We start from the raw sequence: 22,921 nt of genomic DNA, 5'->3' as shown, positions 1-22,921 counted from the left end.
GCTTCTATTTTCTGCCATGACAGGGGTGCAGACTCTGCCGAAATCCTTTCTCAGCTGCTGGGCATTAGGATAATGGAATTTGATTGACTGCCTCACGACTGTTCGGCCTTTGCGCTATATAGACGTGCCTTAAACTGCGTTAGTAGCGGAATCAACTCGTGGTATATTTCAGATGCGGTGAAACAACCTAAGCCTTGGATTCGATGCAGAGTGGGAAGCTCTTCCAGACAGGCTGGCGTGTGGTGAAGGATTCCACAGTGTGCATTAGCTACAACAGATTTTTACCTCCAACAGGCTAAAATGATCCTTGAACTAACCTAACCATGACGAGAATAACACAACAGAGAGACGATCGTACGGGGGCCGATGTCATGTGTGAGTAACGTTGCAACAGTCTTCGATACCACGGAATAGGAATTTGTATCAAACGCGCAACATTCGGATCAAAATGTGCAATATTGTAAAAGCCTGGTCTGAGCAGCAGCAGCGGGGTGAGGAAAAAAGTGAATCGTAGTAACATTTCAGAGATGCCTGTTTTTCATTCTGGTCCAATGCACATTTGAAACAGGATTCAGATCTTTATTCTAAGAACACTGAGCAGCAAATGAAGAGTTTTAGCCAAGGGGCCAGTGAGACCAGATTTAATTATATTCCTTGGAATCAGCTATGATGTGGGCCAGCGTGGATGACAGCAGGTCAGTTTCACTCTGAGCACATCCAGGATAGACGCTGGTGGCCTGGATGTGAGTGACACGAGCAGAGATGTGCTTGAGAGGAATTGAAGAAATCAGAGATATGGGATTATGGATCCCGACTGCGAATTGTCTGGAAGGGGTGGGGGCTGTTCACCAGAACCCACGTGTTTCTGGCATAAGCAATCAGATGGAGACTGGCGGAGAGATGGGGCAGATACCACATCCAAGGGTGAGTGAGAAGTCAAGGGAAGAAATGGAAGGAAACATGATCACAGATACCACTTTGAAAACGTGTGTCTCAGTGATGGGGTGGTGGGGGAACTTGAGGCATTGACTTGTCCTGCTATTAATAACACAATATTTGCTTTCCACGAGGACTGTTGCTCTTTGTATATATGGCTCCTTGGGCTGCCACTCAGTTGGGAGCAGGTGGCCATTAGTATTAGGGTGCCAGTGCCTCTCTTGATACTTAAGTCATGCCTCCTGGCTGGCCCACCTGTCTGTCTGCATGCCTGCTTGGCTTAAAACCAACATCATGTTAAATATCTAGTTGAAGGATGACTAAAAGTTTAGTGTGCTAAATAGGAGAAATATTAAGAACCGAACAATACTCTTTGAAAAAAAAGTTTTTAAGTTTATTTGCTGTAGAGAGAGACAGAGACACTGTGATCAGGGGAGGGGCAGAGAGAGCGGGAGAGCGAGAATCCCAAGCAGGCTGCACGCTATTAGCATAGAGCCAGATGCAGGGCTCGAACTCATGAACCGTGAGATCGTGACCTGAGCGGCAACCACGAGGTAGACCCTTAACTGACTGAGCCACTCAGGCGCCCCAAGAACCAAACAGTACCCTTGACTATGTTGGTTTAATGTTGGATAAAATACAGTGGTTTCCCTTGTAAACTCTTGCTTTCCATTCTAGTCCAAGAAAATGTTGTCTTGTGTGACTCAAAATTTTGAATGGAAGTTTGGAACTACGGACCCGGGGAGTGGCCTACTTGTTTGAAATCGATTCCTCTCCCTTGGCTTCACCACTAGATCCAAAAGTCATGGGATCTCTTCCAAATGCTTATTAAATGGTTTGGTATATAGTAGGTGTTCAATAATTGTTTCTGACGAATGAATGAATGGCTTGTGGCTTGCATCCGAAATAACCTTTGGACTCTTCCTTCCCTGCTACGGTTGTTTCGTGGGGTTCTCTGAGTGGCCTGTGCATGCCGACGTAAGGATGCCCTGACATCGGTTCAGTCCACACCCAATCTCCCAAAGGACAATTTTTCTCTACTCTTCATAGTTTTTTTTTTTTTAAATCAAGATATAATTCACGTGCTATAAGATTCAATTCTTTAAAGTATATAATTTCATGGATATGGTATATTCAAAAGGTTATGCAGCTACCTAATTCCACTGCCTAATTCCAGAACACTTTCATCACTGCAAGAAGGATTCCCAATTCCATTCGCAGTCGCTCCTGATTCCTGTCTCCCGCCAGGTGCCAACCACTAATCTACTTTTTGTCTCTATGGATTTGCCTCTTCTGAATACTTTATGTAAATGGAATCATACAATACGGAGCCTTTTCTGTCTGGCTTCTTGCACTTAACATCATGTTTCTAGGGCTTACCATGGATCAGCACTTCACTCCTTTTTATGGCTGAATACTATTCTAGAGAATGGCTATCCCACATTTTGTTTATCTGTTCATCCGTTGATGGGCCTTTGGGTCGTTCCCCATTCTGGCAAATACGAATAATGCTGCACTGTCCTGATAGGTTCAGAGCAGTTAGAAAGGGTGATCGGGGGCCTTTATAGAAGGCTCACAGGACAGCTGGGGGTAACCATCAGTTACCTTTCCTTCACAAACCTACAGAATGTGTTGTTCCTGGGTAGAAAGGCCTATCGGTGCAGCGAAATCTCCCTTGACATAGGGTGAGCTTTTCTTTTTAGTCAGTTCGTAGCTAAGGAGAAACTGGTACAAATCCAATCAGACTGCAGCTTATTTCGTAGACAGTTACAATAAAAGTCTCTGGATCTCGGAGTTTCCCTCCGTGGGATCAGGTGGCTAGGAGTCTGCCCCACTCTGGTGGGAGGATTTGTTTGCTCTTTTTTTTTTTTTTTTAGCATTTATTTATTTTTGAGAGACAGAGCATGAGCTGGGGGAGGGGCAGAGAGAGAGGGAGACACAGAATCCGAAGCGGGCTCCAGGTTCTGAGCTGCCAGCACAGAGCCCGACGGGGTCGAACCCGTGAACCGTGAGATCATGACCTGGGCCAGTCAGACGCTCAACCAACTGAGCCTCTCAGGCACCCCTGGTTTTTCTTGAAGCAGGATACAGGAAGAGGGAAGAGAGGAATTGTTGACTGTGTCCATGACGTAAATGACGTTTCAATTCTCCCATCCGACCTGGTTTCTAGTCTCGGCCAACTCCTCAAAGCCATGATTCTGATGAGGGGAAAGGTTCCCCATTATGAGCTGAAAGTTTTCGGATGGGTCTGTCTTGGACCCGAATGATCAATGTTCAGGTCTCCCCAACCTTGAACTCACCTTTCCCTAGGCCAACCCAAGTTAGCGTCTCATCTCTCTCCCTCCCTCCCCTACCCAAATATGGAAAGGGTTGTTTTTCAGCGAGTGTAGCATTCCAGGAGGCTGGAGCGGGTTCTTTCTTTCTGAGGCTGCAGCCTCCGCGCGGATCCCAGCGCCACGCCTTCGTGGCCACGTACGGAGGTCTGTGGGTGGACATCAGGTGGGGTGTTCGGAGCCCAGGGGATAGAGTTCCCGGGCACGTGCCACTTTTGCACATTCCACGTTTGAGGGTGCAAAATTGCACAAGCAAACCGAGCTGCCCACAACTGGCTAATTGCAGAGGCAATCATCCCCCCCCCCCCACCCCCGGCTCCTTCCAAATGAGGAGGGAGCAGCTAATTGTGCTCACAATTGGCTGATTGAGCTCACAGTCGGTAAATTACTGCTGCAACTGTTTGTGCATACAATTTTGCACCTGGGAGTAATCGTGGGCTACAGGGTCTAACACACTTTGAAAGAACATTAAACAGTACGACATCCGAGAAATCCAACGCCGTCCGGCTCGCTCTGGGGATTTGAGCTGGGTAGGAGAGGCGTGCTTCTTACGCTGGGGTTGGGGTATCCCAGGCCCGGAAGCAACGCCCCAGGGTACATGTTACCGTTTGTAGCTCTGGTCATATCCCATCTTATCTCTTAACCTCTTCCTCGAAACTCACTGCTCCGCCTGCAAAACATCCCAGTCACCCTCGGGAAGAGGAGTGGAGTGTAGTGCTTGGCACCTGAGTTCTGGGCTCAGGATTCTCTGGGGGCAAATTCTAACTGTTTCTCTTCTGTAAAGTGGCGACGATGATAAAAATACGTGTCCCAGGGTTGCTTGTGGATTACATGAGATCATGCCTGCGAACTGGGGGCACACATGCTTTCTCTCTTTTTCTTTCTCTTCCTTTTCTTTCTTTCTTTCTTTCTTTCTCTTTCTTTCTTTCTTTCTCTTTCTTTCTTTCTCTTTCTTTCTTTCTTTCTTTCTCTTTCTTTCTCTTTCTTTCTTTCTTTCTTTCAACTCACAGCATTGGTCCACATCTGGGTTATTGCTCGATACCCCACGGAGGAACTCACACTCTGATTTGGAAGACCATTGTTAACAGGTTGGTGCCGACATCAGAGAGAGTTTTGGTTTCCTCCTTACCAGCTACACAACTGTGGCCAACTGTTTGATTTCTCGAGACCACCGTTTACCAGTCTGCACAGTGGGGATTAAAATGATGTCTGCTTTATGGGCAGACAGGTGGCCCTATCTCCGGAGGCTGTCGTGAGGATAAAATAAGAGGGTGTGTGTGAAGGGGTTAGCACCCTGAAAGCACTCTCTACACGCTGGCCCCGGGCATCCTTGCTACTCCTGTTGTCTTAAAGCCCCGTGAGGGCAGAATGGCCCAGAGCCCGGCACACTGGGGGCTGCACTCCTACTGCTACGTAATTCATGCCCACAGCACATCCGTCTCCTGCCCACGGTCCTGACGGGATGGGTCCTTTCAGACAGAAAGGGGATGTGTGGGCTCTACAGCAAATTTCGGTGCACGGGCTCCCCCCCATCTAGATGAGGACACCAGTAAGTTTCGAGCCCAGAGAGACACATGGGGCCCGGATCCTCATGCGCGCCTTGCCCTGACTCATTTCTTGGTCCCTGATAGAGACAATTTTATGGGGTTCTTGCTCTCAGCAAGAAAAAAGAGATAAGGACAAGCTTTGTCAGGATCCGGAAATTAATCCAGGGGAGGCAGACATTGTGTCTCTAAATGTAATTGAATCTCCCCGGTGTCTGGTGAGGGGCGGGGGGTGGAGCACAGACCTTCTGACTTTTAAGTCTACTGGGAGCGGGTTGGGAGCGGGTTGGGGGCGGGGGTGGGGGGGGCAGTGCTCCGGGCTAAGCGGCTACTTGAGTACTTCTTTCCACCTGTGGACCCAGCCTCCTTCTCTGTCCTCTTCAGGACGGCCACCACTTACCCGTCCCTTTGGGTGTTTCTGGCTCCTGAGACAGACTCCTGTAGGGCCCGCAATCTTCCTTCATTGCCGTCCAAGGATACAAACACGCAGGGCTGTTTGTGCCAACACGGGCTCCTCTGCTGATCGCCACAGGGGTGCAGACAGGACCGAAGGGTCGAGACTTCAGACCCTAGAGTCGTCACCGGCATCTGTCTTTGTTTCCAGCATTCTCTGGCTGTATCACTTTGCTCAGGCCACCGTAACACAGTACTGCAGACAGAGTGGCTTGAGCGACAGAAACAAATTTCTTACCGTTCTGAAGGATGGAAGTCCAAGATCGAGGCGCGGGCGGCAGGTTTGGTTTCTCCTGAGGCCTTTCTCCCTGGCCTGCGGATGGCCACCTTCTCCCTGTGCCCTCACATGGCCCTCCTTCCGTGTGCGTGAGCCCCTGGTGTCTCTAAGTGTCCAACTTTCCTCCTCTTATAAGGACACCAGCCAGGCTGGATTAGGGCCCACACTAAAGGTGTCATTTTAACTTCATCCCTTCTTTAACCCTTCCCTCCAAATATGGCTAAATTCTGAGGTATGGGTGGGTAGGGCTCCAACATATGAATTTTAGGAAGACACAACTCAGCTCACAACACATGGGCTTCTTAGAAGTCCCAAGACATGTTCTCTTCTTAGGGATGAAACCACCTGGGCTCAGATTACGGCCCAGCACTGGTTAGTTGTGTGACCTCACACGAGAAACCTAACTAAGCTTCATAAGCGGGATGACTGTGTGCCTCAGTTTACCTGGGACTTTCCCCTTTATGTCTAGCATCCTGGTGTAATCATACGAGCACCCCTTTTCATTCTTAAATGTCTTCTCGCTTGGATGATACATTAGCCGATCACTTCTAGACCTCAGCCACAAGAAGCTCAGGACTTTCAGGGGATACTGGAGGAGGACCCATCGTAATACCTGAAATGTAGTATGGCTTTTCTTTTGGCTTGCCCCTTCTCATTCCCTACCGCCAAGTCCCTTGGTCAGGCAGGCTCATTTTTGGTGAAGAACTGTTTGCCCGGAATGCCACCTAGAGATGATACCGGGGTAGACCAGTAGGTCCAGTAAGTCTGGACCAGTGTCCGTCCTGGCCCAGCTGTGCCACATACAACTGGCGTTTTAAGGGCTTCCAGACTGGATGAGAGCCAAATGAAAGGACCCCTCCATCCTAGAAAACTGGTCACCTCCACCATCAGCAGCTGGTGGTGCACACGAATGAATTTGGATTCCTTGACTCCAAAAAATAACAACAGCGCCTTGATTAAGGGGAAGGAAGTGAGAGGAGAGCCTAATTATAAAGGTAGTTCACAGACTCAAAGGAAAAATTAAGCCACTGTGCTTGAGAAAGGAAAGGGACCAGAGTGGCTCCTGTGATCCTTGGTTCAAGGATGACTGGGCTGTCACTTATTTTCTTAAGAGATCAAAAGTTTTTACGTAGAAAGAGGATAAGAAATTACTCATTAATCTCCTCCCACCCAGATTTAATAACAGGTGTTCATTTTGCTATATTTGCTTCTGGTGGAGTTATTATTATTATTATTATTATTTTGCTCTTATTTTGTTTGGCTAAATAAATAAAACAAAACCAACTTAACTCCCCAGGCGCTAATCCCATTCTGCTCTCCACTGTTCAGAGGTGAACAACCTTGTGAGCTTGGGCATCTTTCCGGGGTTCCCGACTGATGTGCTTCTCCACAGCCAATATGGCAGACGGTCTTGTCCCTGATGTTGGAACTCACCTCCCCAGAATCATGTTCCTGAGAGAGTGAGTGTCTGATGGACGTGACTTGTGTCACATGACTAGTCTCAGGGTCCCATAGGACTTTAATGGATATGTCATAGACTTGAGGCAATTTTGCCTTCATGGGCCTTGTTCTCCACAAAACATATCTATCTATCTATATCTATCTATCTATCTATCTATCATTATATTTATATTCATATTTATATTATATTTATATTTATATAATTTATATTTATATTATATTTATAATTATTATAATATTATATATAAATATTATATAAATATTTAATATATTTAATATATAATATTATATTTTGTTATTGTGTTGGTATTAAGACAAATATCATCCAGTCTATTTTCTGTTCCCTTTTTTCCTCCTGATTTTCACAGAAACCAAAACATATCCCTGAGCTCCTAAAAGTATTGTGGGCCCTAAGCACAGAGCCTGTTGTGCCTGATGGAGAAGCTGGCCATTCCCATTCTTTTTTTTTTTTTTTTTTAATTTTTTTTTTTAATGTTTAGTTATTATCGAGAGACAGAGAGAGACAGAGCATGAGCAGGGAGGGGCAGAGGGAGAGGGAGACACAGAATCCGAAGCAGGCTCCGGGCTCCGAGCTGTCAGCGCAGAGCCCAATGCGGGGCTCGAACTCACAGACCCAGTGAGATCGTGACCTGAGCCGAAGTCAGACGTTCAACTGACTGAGCCACCCAGGCGCCCTGGCCGTTCCCATTCTTGAGGCCATTCGAGGTCTGTGATCGGCCTCCCCTGCAGGATCACATGAAAGCCCGCTTCCCTGAGATAGTGACACTGAAAAGATAAAATCAGGAGATTTCCATCATAAGCCTTTAGGGTTCTGCAGTGGCTGGAGTCCAAGGTCCAGGAGCAGGCACAGCCCTGCTGGGCCTCAGGCCCTAATCTTTCCTTGGAACCCTCCATAGCCATCCCTTGGGCAGACTCCAGGCTGGCTGAAGCTCCTCCTGGGGCTTATCTTCCCATCTGAGACTCTCAAACATCCTTGGTCACATGTGGTGGCTTGAGGATTGGTCCCTAGAGCTCCTGGGTGCAGGACCCCCTTCTCCCTGTTCCCCCCTCACTTGCTTATTTAAGGAACGAGGGTTGCTGATTCATGTACTTTTCCAGGTGCTCTGTTAGGTCTCTTAACAGCTCAGAGATAAACCAGGCCATGCTTGTGCCCTGGAGGGTATCGGTCTCAAGTGGGAACAGACAGCCTACAGATGTACCTGCGGCACAGTGTCCTGAGGACGGGGGACAGCCAGAGGCCACCTTTTGTTCTCCCCGTCAGAGTCACAGACAAGGGATTCTCCACCCTCCTGCCCCTTCTGGCCAGCCTGCCCCAACTCATCCTGGGGAGGCCATTTCCCTAGAACTGAGCCAATATCCCTTGACTTCTTATTCATCAAGCAATAAAATGTATCTCAACCAACTCAATGAGGATCATCTTTTGAAAATCATTTAACATACCTGAAATGTTGTGATTGATTGCCTCTTACAAACACTATTGACCAAGTGGCAGTTGCGATGTAGATATCATTGCCTTCACATGCATGAACTTGGTCTGAAAACTTTTTATGGGTACTTTCTGATAAGATCAAGAGAGTGCCTGCAACCATCTTGCAGACAGGGGGTCAGCAACCTAGAGTAATAGTCCAGAGACTGCCGCTTCTAGGCAGGAATATTGCATGTAATTTTTTACGTATGCCAAGAGTGATAAAAAAATAAATCCAAAAGAGCCTTTTGATAATTAGAAAATAAAATTTCTAAGGCATAAGGAAATATTGTGTCATGACTTAATTGATAGCATATTTTCCTTCTTAATAGTGCATAAAATAATAATGTCCTTAATCAATGGTGACTTGGATTTGATAAAATATGTCACATCTACAAACCTCACAGGGACTCCACGGGGATCACCGTGTTTTTCAGTACATAGCATAATGCCTGGCCTGTTGTGGACGCTGAGTATATGTGCGCTGTCTCGCATTATTATTTAAAATAATATGAATACAAGAATGAATGGAGGAAGACTACTACACTGATTGATAATAGACCTAGAATACCTTTCTATTATTCACACAATGACTGATACCCACATCACATGGCATTTTTGTAAAGCTGGGATTGGATCTCGTTCTATAAAGAGTCAGGGAGCGAATACTTTAGGTTTCGCGAGCCATACACGCTGTCCAACGACTCACCTCTGCTGTGATAGTGCAAAAGCAGCCATGGACAATACACAGGCAGAGGGATGTGGCTGTGTTGCAATAAAACTTTATTTACAAAAACAGGCCGCTGGCGGGATTTGATCCATGGGCATCAGTTTGACAACTGCTCTAAATCAGTGTTTTTCAAGCTTGAATGTATGTAACAATAACCTAGTGAATATCATAAATTTCATATTCGTGAGCCCACCTCCAGATGGCCGCAACAGGGATGACCATCCTCTTTTTGAGAAACCCTTCTATAACATCTCGAAGAATTAGATACTCTTAGAAGGTACCTGCAACTCTTCTAGAAACTGTCCCTAGACTATGAGGCAGGAGCCCGAGTAAGCAGAGGTCAGGATCTCTGGATGTCTTATTTGAGGATGTTTCCTCTTTATGCCACGTATTACAAGAAGTTAAATAAACTAGGGCGGCTGTTGGGGGGGGGGGGGCGGGGTGGGCGCTCAGCAATCTTTTTAAAAAGACATGCTTTACCACCGATCCAGAGTAAAGGATAAATGGTCCAAAAATGAAATTATACCTCTTCAGTTTTATGGTCAAGAGGAGATTCCTCTCTCTAATGGGCAACGAGTGTCCCAGTGGTCATGTCTGGGCACAGGCTGGGCTTGTGCCTGGAGAAGAAACCACTGCAGGCCAAGTCTTGTCCCCTGATGCCAGAGTCTGATGTGGCTGCCATATGTGTATAATTATGGAGACCTACATCAGGCAAACATTGGATTCAAAGAAACTCATCAGGCATCTCTTCAATGAGCCTATTAGAATGGCCCTCTGAAGGGGTGATTTCTGTTTTAGAAAATGAAGCCCTGTTAGATTTGTTTGTTTACTTGTTTAAGAAACATGTAAATGGCTTTGAATATCTGTGTGAGATTTTAATCTGGTTAATTGTCTTTAAATACTGCTTGCCTGGGGATATAAACCTCTTCCGTACTACATACATTCGGGCAAAGGCAGGGAACGAGAAATCATTTGATAATATAATAATGACAACATTTATCTGCTGGGCGCAAGGCTAAGAACTTCTGCGCATTTGATTCATTCGGCTCTTATAGCAACCCTCGAGGTAGGTTCTACAATTACAGCTATTTCTGCAGAAGAGGACCAGTAGCTCTGAGGGTTTGGGGAACTATGGTACCACTAGTGAGCATCAGAGCCATAATTTAAGCACAGGCATGGTGAGCCTTGATCCCGAACTCTTCATTGCTGTTTGACAAAACGTGTTCCTGGGGTAGCGTGGCAAGGGCGTAGACCCACCCTCGGTGTCTGAGAAAACAGCATTTACCCACTGGCTCGAGTTGGGAGTGTGTCCAACTCACCCTGAAGGACGTGGCTGCCGGAGTGAGGTTGACCAAAATCTGTCTTCTTTTAGCAAGGAGTGGCTGGCTAGTGGCTGTATAATCCACAGTGTTGCTAAAGGCAGCGAACGGTGTGGCGCCCATTTGCGCAAGGTAAAATCTCAGTAGACTGGAGAACGCCAAAAACCGGATGCTGGGAGGGTGCGGGACGACTGGGATCCTCGTACGCTGATGGTGGGGATGCGCGATGAGTCCAGCCACTCTGTGAACTGTCTGGCAATTTCTTAGAAAGTGACACTCTTACCATGACACGCAGGAGTCTCACTGCTAAGTGTTTACCGCAGGGTAACGAAAGCGTATGTTAACGCCAAAACCTGCGTGCGAACGTTTGTAGAACTTCATCAGTCCTTGAGCCAGATTGGAAACGACACAAATGTCCTTCGACTGGTGCATGGGTAGATGAGCCGCGGCACATACGCACAGCGAAATATTGGTCAGCAATGAAAAGGAGGGAACAACCGGTATGCTCAGCACAGGTGAGTCTCAGATGTATTCTGGTAAGTGAAAGAAGCCGGAAACGCAGGGTGCTGCACGATTTCGGCTATATGGCAGCCTGGAAACATCAAAACCATAGAGCCAGAAAACAGATCAGTGGTTGCCAGGGGCTGGGGGTAGGGTGGTCTACAAAGGGGCATAAGGGAATTTGGAGGGGTGGTGGAGCCGTTCTATATCTTGACGGTGGTGATGGCTACCCAACTACGCCTACGTCAAATTTCATAGATTTGTACACAAAAAGGTCAATTCTACCGTACGTGAAAGATACCTTAACACGCTTGACTAAAGTGAAGTCTCAGGCAGAAGCTGGGATACAGGACGAAGGACTGTCTCCTGGGCCCTAATCGGGAGGAGCTGTCCAGTCGAGAAGGATGCTGGGCCGCTAGGCAGAGCAGGCTAGGAAGGCTCCATGATGTGCGGCAGGTCTCAGATACGCTCGCCCATCGGGCCCGGTGGCATCCCGGACTAAGGCAGCCAGAGAAAGTCTAACGGCCACAGGTGGTCGGTCGAGGCCCAGCCAAGGCTGGTTCAGGGGGCCGAGTCTGCAGGTGGACGGTGTAGAAAGTTCCAGGTGGCACAGTGTGGGGAAGACGAGACCCGGTTACGAGATAAGGAAGCGGGTTGTGTCAGTGACTCATGTAAAGGACTGATTTAAACAGGACCTCTCCCTGTTGGGGCAATATTTCTACAAGCCAACCAAGTGAGACCGTTTCTAACCAGGAAAATGCCTTCAGGTAATGAACCACATCCTTTGCACACCACTCAGTGCCCTTGCTTAATCTTTGCCAGTTAAATACTCCCGATTTCTCCTTTCCCGGTAACTGACAGGGATCAATTTTCCCTTTATTCCACGTATAAGGAGAGGGATTTTGGAGGCTGAGAGCAGTATTAGTGGGATTTGATGTCGGTATCCCCATGACTCAAGTTCCTGATTTCTGTCCCCATTTACTGCAGGGCCTCGGGCAAAACCTCTAACCTCGATTTCCCCCAAATGCATAATAAGGAGAAGGGTCTTTATTTATTTATGATGGACTCTGCTACTTGTATGAGAGATGTTCCAATGTAAGTGTTATTACAAGGCCCAATTTACTGTCCAGAAAGAAGCAATCCTGATAGAAATCTTTCATTTAATTAAAATTGATTTTAAAATTGCCTGATCAATAGTGAGTTAAAAATTCATCCTGACTCAGTGGGAGGGGAGAGGTCTCCCAGCAGTCCTGCGTGGAGCGGTTTTGGCTCAAGAGTTGGGAAGGGCCTTTCTGGAGCTGCTTGGCTGGCCAAAGTCCTATGGCTTCCCCTGTGGTCCAGATGGCCAACCCCTCCCTGAAATAATCCTGCAGAAGAATGGCCTCTTATTTCTTGCGCTTTGAGCAAGAAAGCCTTCAAAATGCAACTGGCTATGCGAGTTAACCTTGAGCCATGTAATTTGCTAGGAGCAGATAAAAACATCTACGTGCTGGCTTGTGGATGCATTTCCTTGAAAGCCACCCCCTGCAGGTACTGGGGGGCCTTTCCCTGTGTCCAGTCACTCCAGCCGGGAGAACTGAAGCTGTCCCCCACCCTCCCAACCCCTCCGCTCCCATACGCAAGCATCCGCTGAGCTGTCGGTTCAGACCCTGCATCTCCTGCCCTTTTCCATCCCCACTGCCCCTGCCCTGGGTCAAGCTCCCTTCACCTCTCACCTGGAACATTTTAATAGCCGTCTCGCTGGCCTCCGGGATTCCCATTGCCCACCTGTCCAATCCATTCTCCATGCTTGCACGTGAGAGATCTCCTTAAGGCACAGGTCATCTTGGGTCACTGCTGCTCAAAAATCTTTGATGACTCCCATTTTAATACAGAATTAAGTCCAAATGCCCCAGCAGGCATCCTGAGATCTCCATAATCAGTCTCCTTTCCAGCAAGCAATGTCCACTGCATGTTTCCCTGACGAGTGTCTACTTGTCTTCCTCTCCTTTCGAACTTCTGTGCTCAGCACTTAGAACACACAGCACTCTGGCCTCCGTGGCTATGCTCCCACCGGTGCCCATGACTGCACCATGCATGCACGCACTTGACAAAGACTCATTTGGACGTTGCATTGTGCCCGGCTCCGTGCCGGGCAAGGCGGGAGTCGGTGGGGGGAAGTGGTGTGTCTGACCGATGAGGTCCCCGTTCTCCTGGAGCTGATGTTCCAGGGGGGGGGGGGGAGGTAAGCTATCAAAAAAGCCAGCAGGTAAAGAAATGGAGAAATACAGATTGTGGTATTGTTATGATACAAATCAATGGAGCCGCATGGTGGAGACCAATCAGGGTAGGGGCGGGGGAACCCAGCTGTGGAATCAGGAATGGTCTTCCAGGGCGAGAGCCATTTAAGCTGAGTCATGACGGTTGGGGACTGGTGGCTAGAAGACGTGTAAAATGGGTGAGCAGAGGGGACAGTGATGCCCAGCAGCCGAAGCGGAAAAGCCATTGGTGTACTCCAGGAAAGCCAACCGGAACATAGGAAGGCTTTGTTGTGTTGTTTTGTTTTGTTTTGCTTTGTTGTTTTGTTTTGTCTTGCTTTGTCTGAATGCTGGGGGACCCAGGTGAAATGTCAAGTGCCAGATCACGGGTGACTATGTAGCCACGCGGGATCCGAATTGTATCCCAGGTGTGTTAATTTCCTGGGGCTGCCGTAACAAAGCAGCACAAACTGGGTGGCTTCGCACAATAGAGATGTATTGTTTGACAGTTCTGGAGGCTGCCAGCCTGGAATCAAGGTGTTGGCAGGTCCGCACGCCCTCCAGACCTCTAGGGGAAGATCCTTCCTTGCCTCTTCCAGCTTCTGGTGGCTTCAGGCGTTCCTTGGCTTACTGCTGGCTTAACTCTGTCTTTCCACGGCTGTCTTCCCTCCACGTCTGTGCCTGTGTCCAATTTTCCTTTTGTTATAAAGACTTCAGTCACGTCAGACTAAGGCCCACTCTCATGACCTCACCTTGACTCGATTAAACGTGCAAAGAGCCTACCCCCCCCCCCCCAAAGAAGTTCATGCCACATGCACAGGTATTAGGAGTTGGGATGCAACATACCTTTGCTCTGGGGACCCAACTCAACCCAAAGTGCCTCGGGAAGCTTTTCAAAGCTTTAAGTGATAGACAGCATTGCCCGTTTTACTGAAAAAATAATTCCTTTGCTTCCTCCTGGAAGGTGCAGCAGAAGGGCCAGGTGGAAGCGGGGGTCAGTCTTGCAGGTGTGAGATGATGGTGGCAGCTGAGTTGGAGATGGGGGGGTGGGTGCGTCCAGATGGCCTTTGACACAGAACAGACCGGATTAGCCACCCACAGTCTAAAGGTAATTTACATTCTGCACCCTCCATGCTGCCTTGCGAGTCATTTCTTTTCTCTGTGCTCCCATAGCCCTTGGCTTACCCCTTTAGGCGGCCTCTATCTGGTTTTGCTCTCCTTAGGGTTATATATGGGGGAGGACTGTCGGGAACGAGGCACGTGATATCCAGGAGGGCTTTTGGCTAAATGAGAAAGAGGGGAGAGCTTACACACATCGCTGTGGGGAGGAGCGATTGAAGGAAAGAGTAGAGATTTTCGCCGAGTGACTTCCTGGGCCGGGCCCGAGGACTCCTATCTGGGCAGCATCGTGGAGAGGGGCCACAGGCGGGAGCTGGGGGGTCTGAGGCTCTATTAACAGGCTGAGCACAAGCCCTGGTGATTCGGGCTCAGGGCACACAGCGCCGCACAAAGTGGGGACAAGAGGTGCCTCCCCGCACCGCCCTCCCCGCCCCGTCCTCGCTTAGAGCACAGCCCGCCTCTGACTAAAGGACCACAAAGCCTGGATACCCCCTTCCCCTGCTTCCTCTGGAGCCAGGGCCTGGGTGCGTGACCGGGGCCCAGGCAGATATTCTGCTTCTAGACTTTGCACCGAGAACCGAGTATGCAAAGATGTAGCGTTTGGCGGGGGTGCTGGTGGGGCGTCCCTGGAGAATTGCTGTGGGCCAGACTGCATGATGGCCCCCAAAGAGGGCCACAGCGGGTCCCCAGGACCTGTGCGCAGTGGTTGCCTCGTACAGCAAAAGACGTACTTAGGTTAATGATCTTGAGAGGGGGCGTTTATCCTGTACTACCCACGTGAGCCCTAGAGGAGACCAGACATATCCTTCCAAGAGGGAGGCAGAGGGCGCTCTGACAGAGACACGCAGAGGAGAAGGCAGTGTGGCCAGGAGCCAGAGATTGCAACGGCCTCGGCCGCCAGCCAAGGGCCGCCCGGAGCTCCGTCCGTTGGAAGAGACAAGAAAAATTTCTTCTCTAAAACCTTTGGAAAGAGCGTAAGGCCTTGTAACGCACCTTAAGCTTGGATTTCTGGCCTCCAGAAAGATGGGAGAACACGCTTCGGTTGTTGAAAGCCACCGAGTGTGTGACGCTGTGTTAACACAGCCGTGGCAAATGAATATAGCCAACCTTTCTCCTGTTTATGTTCTGGACCTGCTCCTCCTGAATTTCCAGCAATTCTGGGCCTGCTTTTCTTCTCCTTCTTTCTCCTTCTCCTCCTCCTCCTCCTCCTCTTCCTGCCTGAACCAAAGGCAATTTCTGTTGCTTGCCACACACACACAAAAAAACACCGATTACTACCGCCAGCCTCTGTTAGGGGAGGGGTGTGGACGTTCAGAAGTAGCAATGCCCCGCATGATCTAATTCAGACCCGCTGGTTGCTGAGGCCTGGAAAAAGCCGGATTGTATTTGCTATAGTGCCTTCGCCTGCCACTGGTGAGCTGCTCCACGCACAGCAGCCCAGGGAGGTCCGGGGTACAGAAGCTGCCTTAACTTTAGCCTTCAGGAGAGACATTAATTTTCTCTGATGTGTGTAGGGGGTTGAATGAGGAAGGAAGTTATGGAGAGATTTTGATGCGGAGGAAGAGCAGATTGCAGGAACTCACTCTGTGTGGTTTCAATGGTTCAGAATGCTGAGTAGTTCCGTAGAACAGGAGTGTCGTGGCGTTGCAGCAGAATGGTGAGTAAGTGAGTCAGTATCTCTTACCTGTGCCTGTGACAGACATGATTCATCGATTCCTGCACCCCTTTCCTCCGCCTCACCATCTTCTAAAACAGTGATCCATGGGGCGCCTGGGTGGCTCAGTCGGTTAAGCGCCCGACTTCGGCTCAGGCCATGATCTCGCGGTCCGTGAGTTCGAGCCCCGCGTCGGGCTCTGGGCTGACCGCTCAGAGCCTGGAGCCAGTTTCAGATTCTGTGTCTCCCTCTCTCTGACCCTCCCCCGTTCATGCTCTGTCTCTTTCTGTCTCAAAACTAAATAAACGTTAAAACAGTGAGCCGGATAGCTATTCTCAGTTATTTGGGTGTGGAATGAGATGTAAAATCTTTTGGAAGTCTCTGGTTCGTAGGCATGAGGACAGAGGCACCAAATAGCCTTGGGAAAGCAACGGGAGCGGAATGCAGAAATAATGCAACATCCGTGAAGGCCGGAGGGCCAACCACATCAGGGCATTGCAGTGAATGTCGTTGGCACAGAGCCACAACTTCTCCAGAATGCTACTGGGCCAGAAATGAAGTCCACGCATGGCCAGTGGGTTTCAGTAAGAGGGCAGGGTGAAAGGATTAAGAAGTAGAGGGACCCGGGTGCTCTGGGTCAAGTTGACCGTGAGTCCCCTGGACTTCCGGGGAGTGAAGAGAAAGGGAGAATTTAGTTTGGGTCGAATGAGGTCATGATGAGAAAATGGGCAGGGTCGGTGAAGGAGAGAAGAGAGCTCGAACAGGATTGCAGATTGTGGGACGATCTGTCAGAGGCTGGGCAGGTCCAAGGGATGGCTGTGTCACCATCATGGCCACTTGGAGGGTGACGGAGGTGACATAGGGAGCGGAAGATGTTGGACATTCGAGGTCAGCTTGTTGCGTGAGTTTGCAAGAGGACGCTGACATGGGGAACTCAGCGTTGATATGAAAACACGGACTGGATCACTGGCACGATCTCCTCAGCACCAATTTTTTTCGATTCTTTGATTTTCCTTGACCATGTTTATTATGATTATGGAGGTGTAACTGAGGTGTTCATTTGCTTCTGCTCTTTCTGAATATTCCCCTCCTCCAGCTCCAAGAAGGTAACCTACGCTTCTGCGTGCCCTGGCTTCCCTGATGTTATTGGATAAAACCAGAAGAGGGCTGGAGGCCTCTCCCAGATCTCTCCCGTCACACAAACATTTAACCTTCTTGACTTCTGTTCCAGGAAGCTAGACCTCACTGAGGTGATAGAGGGAGAAAAGGAAGGAGTATTACTGAGTGTCCTCGCAGAAAACAACACACTCTGAGCAGGTGCTGGAAGGTTCTGTACCACAAAGCCCCTTGCATATCCCCAGAAGTCTTTTAGAGGAGAAAATACGGTTTTAGTGTTTAAGATCACCTTTTGCGCAATCTCATTGGCATGTGGGTTAAGAATCAGAATTACTTGGAGGGGCGCCTGGGTGGCTCTGTCGGTTAAGCGTCCGACTTCGGCCCGGGTCACGATCTCGCGGTCCGTGAGTTCGAGCCCCGCGTCGGGCTCTGGGCTGACGGCTCGGAGCCTGGAGCCTGCTTCCCATTCTGTGTCTCCCTCTCTCTCTGCCCCTCCCCCGTTCATGCTCTGTCTCTCTCTGTCCCAAAAATAAATAAACGTTAAAAAAAAAAACTTTAAGAATCAGAATTACTTGGAATTTAGAGAAACAAAGGAAGTATATTTCCCACGTGCTCAGGATCCTTGAGTGAAATTTGTCGTAATTACTCTAATACATGAATCCAAATGGAAAAGTAGATCTTAACAGACCGACCCTTCAGATGGAGCTGAGGGCAAGGAGATTAAACCTAACTCCCTCCCTCAAGTGGAGCACCTTCCAATGCCTCCTGCATATGTGAGTTGAAGAGTCCTCAGGCTTGAGTGCCCCACCCCCTCTCCCCCCACTGATTGGGAATGGGTCTTTAAGGGGCACGGTTTGCCTGAGTCTCATAGGACAGCAAGACTATGAGTTATTTGGAGGGGAGAGTGTCCACACTGGTCTCAGATTCACCCAGAGGCTCACGGGGCTGCTGAGGCTCACGGGGCTCTACTCCGAGTTAAGTGCAAGGAGAGATGTGTGGCACCATTCCTGCCCACTGGGTGCATTCATTCAGTGGCTGTCTACGGGGTTTCTGCCACAAGCCACACACCGTGTGCAAGCGGGGTCATGGCCTCGCTCTCAGGAGTTTGCAGGCTAGCGGGCAATATGGACACTAAAGACTAAACAAAGACATCTGGGAAGGAAAGGAACATTCTAGTTGGGGAAAGTGAAGCAGTCATAAAAGTGTCAGTAGCATACCCATTTATCAAATGATGAACCGTAAAAAGAAGCTGGGAACTGGCTCTGGGGCCGTGTTAAAGGCCGACTTTGAACTTGACTGAGGACATTTGGGTTCCGTCCACGGAAACCTTCAGAAAAGAGGAAAATTGTTCAGAGGAACTGGAAATGAAAACGGATTCCACCAGGCAAGTGGCTTGGCGTCACCTAGGTCTCTACTTCCCCGTCTTTAAAATGGGGACAACAGGACCCATATTGCGGGGTTGTTATAGGAACGAGAGGGGTCACAGCACAAGAAGAGTTTAGCACAATGCTTGTGTGATATTGTGATTTATAATAAGAAATATATATTTGGTCTTTGATCATGTTCCTGGCATGAGCTCCTGAAACCCTTGGAATTTCCTCTGATCAAAGCAATAAAAGTGTCTTTTATCATGTTAATGAGGTGACTTTTGGAAAACCCTTAGGTAACCCAAGGATTCCCGGCTGGTTGCCAGAGGAACCAATCAAGTGATTACAGGGTTGGAATTTTTGGGACCCCCGTCCCCCAGCCCCTGGGAGGGTAGAGGGGCTGGAGGTTGCATCAGTCACCAATGGCCAGCGATTTAATCAATTCTGCAAACTGGCGGTCTAGGGAGTATAATGTTTCTATGAGTTCTCCGAGCCACTCTAGCAAATTAGTCGAACCCAAGGAGGGGTCTTGGGCATCTCTGATTTTATAGCTGGTCTGTCAGAAGCGTCTGGACTCGAGACGGATGCCTGCAGCTAGGGTGGCCAGTCTTGTAGGACTGAGCCCCAACCTGTGGAATCTGATGCTCTTTCGGGTAGAGAGTGTCAGAACTGAGTTGACTTGAGGAACACCCAGTGGGTGTCCTAAGAATTGCTTGTTGGGGTGCGGAACCCCTCGCCCGCCCCTGCGTTGGGATTGTTACCAGAACCTGTTTAGCCTGGCATGGCAAAGTTGGCTACAGTCATTGCTTTAGGGATCAAAGAGCGGAAAGAAAGATGCGCTAGAAGGGCTGTGGTATTGTGATGTAACTGGTCATTGTTTTCCTCTTTGCTGGTTTGAACAGGAACTTCTCCCTGTGGGTCTCTGGCTCCTGCCTGGATGATGAGTAGAGCTTCTGTTCCCCCACCACCAAAGCCACAGGGAGTTGCTATTCGCCAGGAAAAATTTGCACTGGCCATCACGTTTTATTATTCTTACTGTTTATTTTTATTTATTATTATTGTACTGTTTATTATCTTACTATTTACTATGATGTTGTTGTGTTTGTAAACCCTTATGCCGTTTCATAGATTCTCCAGTCCTCATCTCCCAAAACCGTCTTTGCAAACAAAGGCACACACATAAACCACCCATTCGCAAAGATTGCTGTAACCTGAGCACCATTTTGTGTCCTGGCCTGACTTGAGTAGGAAGATTATGGGGATCACAGACGCCCGGTCATTGTCTGCCTTTTGGGGAACACCCGGAGGCTGGGTCAGCGTGGACGGGTGTAAGGCCTGATACAGCAGGCATTCAACAAACATTGTCTAATACGGTTTGATCGCTAGAGAAAACAGATCAAGTGAAAAAACTCGCATAGAAAAAAGACTGGAAAGAAATGTGACTAAGCATTGCTTTGTAACATCCCTTATAATCTTTTTTGCTAAGACTTTCTCACATAAACTTGTATTATACTTGTAATTTGGGAAATCACGTTTTGTGGATAAAATAACCCTTCGGTAACTGAAAGAATGTATCATGGTTTTCCGCTGCCCGGAAGAAAATAGGAGAGCTGCCTGGAATTGGTAGGTAGAGAGAAGTGAAGGTACTTAGGCGCTTGATGATTTTTCACTCTCAGAGCTTGATTTGTTGGCTTGACCTTTTGGGATTGTGGTGTTAACCTCTCCGACCTGTATCTTGAAGCCCCGTTCACCTCTTACCAGCAGAGGCACTTCAGGGGCGAGTGACAGAGGCTGCTGTGCAGGTTCACAGCCCAAGTAGAAAAACCCCAAGTGTAAAAATGGTTTGGGGCTACAGACCCCATGCAGGTGTTTGGGATGGCTGGATTTTCCCACACCCTCTTTCCTGCTCTCCCTAAAGAAGGTGGGGTGCAGACTGGCATAAGTCTCTGCTCTTGTGCATTCTTTTGGGTTCTCTCCGGAGGGAGGAAGCAGTTGTAGCAGAGAGGGGAGTGGGAGAGAAGCTACCCTGGGGATGTTGCCAAGGGGTCGGAGCAAAGCAGCTGAACTGACTCAGCCTCTGATAACACATCTCCTATCAGCCCATTTACTTATCCCACGGACCGCCCTGGGACAGCAGGCCTGACTCCAGGCTTCTCCTGAAACCGGGGGCAGATTCACTCATGCCCCCAAACCTCCGCCTGACCCTCTCCTCCCCCAGCCCCGCCACCTAATTTCTCATGGTGGAAAAGCAGGTTGTGTTTATTCAGATCAAGATATATGACGATAATAGAATTACTAATTATGTCCAACAACTTTTTCCTTAAACAAAACCTTCCTTGGTTGGAGCAGGAAAGCATTAGTAAGAGGAGGAGGAGGAGGGGAGGGAGCAGGGAGGGAAGGCGTGTTTTTCTTTCCCTCTGATTGATGATGGCGTGATAATCTTGGCCTGCTCACAAGTTGCCCTTTCCCGTGGATAACGGGATCCTGCTTTGCCGGCTTTAATTTGAAGCAAACTTTGCTCTAACGAATCTTCTCCTCCGCATTAATGTTTATTAAACTTCGTCACAGCGCACACAGATGCCTCCAGCACCCTGGCCCCCGGTCCCAAGGCCAACGCCAGGTTACCGTGGGGGACGGAAGCTCCTTTCTCTGCCTCTGCGTGGCTTTCCCGGCGCATGCGTAACACAGGAGGCTGGCTCCCTGATGAGGTCTGCAGACAATGCTGATTTGGGAGTTGTTGGTAGTGCAGATGTCACACGAGGACACAGCAACCCCAAGAGTCTTAGAGTCTGAAAGCCTTTGAGGGAATGTGAGGGTAACAGACAGATTCCACGCGAGGCAGGAAGCTTTGCAAATCATTGTCAACCCTCCCCCCGCCCCCAACCCCCCAACTCCTCCCCACCGGGGGAGATTTCCCCTTGCCATCTTTTCCGACGCCATTTGGCCAACTGTCTTAGGTTGGGTTGCCCCAGAAGTAAACCCTGAGATAAGAAGGTGGATTTAAGTAGTTGATTTGGCAGGGGTCCCAGGAAGTGTGGTTGGGGGAGCAGGGGAGTGAGAAAGAAGGGAAGGAGGTCAATACAGGCTCCATGATGGTCGGGTGACTGCTGGGGGCGGTGGGCTCATTCTCACTAGAAGCCTCTGAGAGGCCGTCCAGCTCATACCTCAGAGCAGCCTGGACTGAGGACTCTGGTGCTATTCATCCACTAACTTCCTTCCATCATCGGTTGAGGGTCCCAGAGGTAGGAACTCCTCGGCACCCCTGTCCTGTCCTGTCCTGCACGCGACAGGACGCTCCTGTGGTGGCAAGATGGCATGTAGGGCACTTGTCCCTATTCCTCTCACTGAGCACAACTAAAAGTCCGGGACATTTATAATAAGAATATCTGAAAGGGGACATGGAGGTTGGCTGACGAGGACCTGAGGACTGGAGGAAAGATACGGGAGTGAATTCCTTTGAATTTCCTTTCTCACTCATGTATCTTAGACACAGCACTGAAGAAGCAGGCAAGGGCACGGTCTGCTGTCTCAAGACAGAACACTCAGATAATAACTGCTCTGCTTCAGTCAAGCACCACAGAAAAGCTGTGACTGAAGGGGCGGACTCCATCTTGTTCTGTGTCCTTCACCTAGACCACGCCTCCTCCCCTTGAGTAACCTCCCGCTCACCCATTCAAACTTCCTGATCAAAACACGCCCAGCGACCTGCGTAACAGGACTCTGACCCTTCCCCAGCCAATCGGCTGCCCCTAGACCCCTATAAAACCTTTGTGCTTTTGACACTCGCTCTCTCTCCCCGGTATCTCACCGCTGCCTCGGTGCAGGTAGGGGATTGAGCTCGAGCTAGCTCGAATAAAGGCTCTTTTGCTTTTGCATCGGACTCGGCTCCCTGGTGGTCTTTGGGGATCACGAATTCTGGGCATAACAGTGACTACATCCCTATCCCTGCCAGGAAAGGCTGAGCTGGGGACCCACATCCATGGGAAGCTGCCCCACTAGTGCGACTAGAGTGATGTCCGAGGAAACCAGTAGGAAGATGACACTTCCTCCCTGCCAGCCTAGAGATGGGTTCCGCCCCCTCCACTGAAATCTCAGTGGACTCGTGGAGAATCGGGACTCCTGCCCCAGCTCGGCAGGAATGAAGAACTCCTCAATTTCCACCTAGCAGAAGGAAACAGCCAGAAAAAGCCCCAGACAAACATGGCTCACTGGTTTTTTTAGACTAAAAATTTCATCGAGATAATTATAGACCCACATGCGGTTGTAAAAACAGTGCAGAGAGATCCTTTGTGAAGTGTGTCCGGCTTCTTCCGGCAACAGCATTTGCAAGACTATGGCGTAATGTCACAGCCAGGACTTTTTTTTTCCAAAATTTTTGATTAACGTTT

The sequence above is a fragment of the Prionailurus viverrinus genome, chromosome A3 (assembly GCF_022837055.1).
Source record: "Prionailurus viverrinus isolate Anna chromosome A3, UM_Priviv_1.0, whole genome shotgun sequence".
Lineage (NCBI taxonomy): Eukaryota > Metazoa > Chordata > Mammalia > Carnivora > Felidae > Prionailurus > Prionailurus viverrinus.
Note: the sequence above shows the minus strand (reverse complement) of the source record.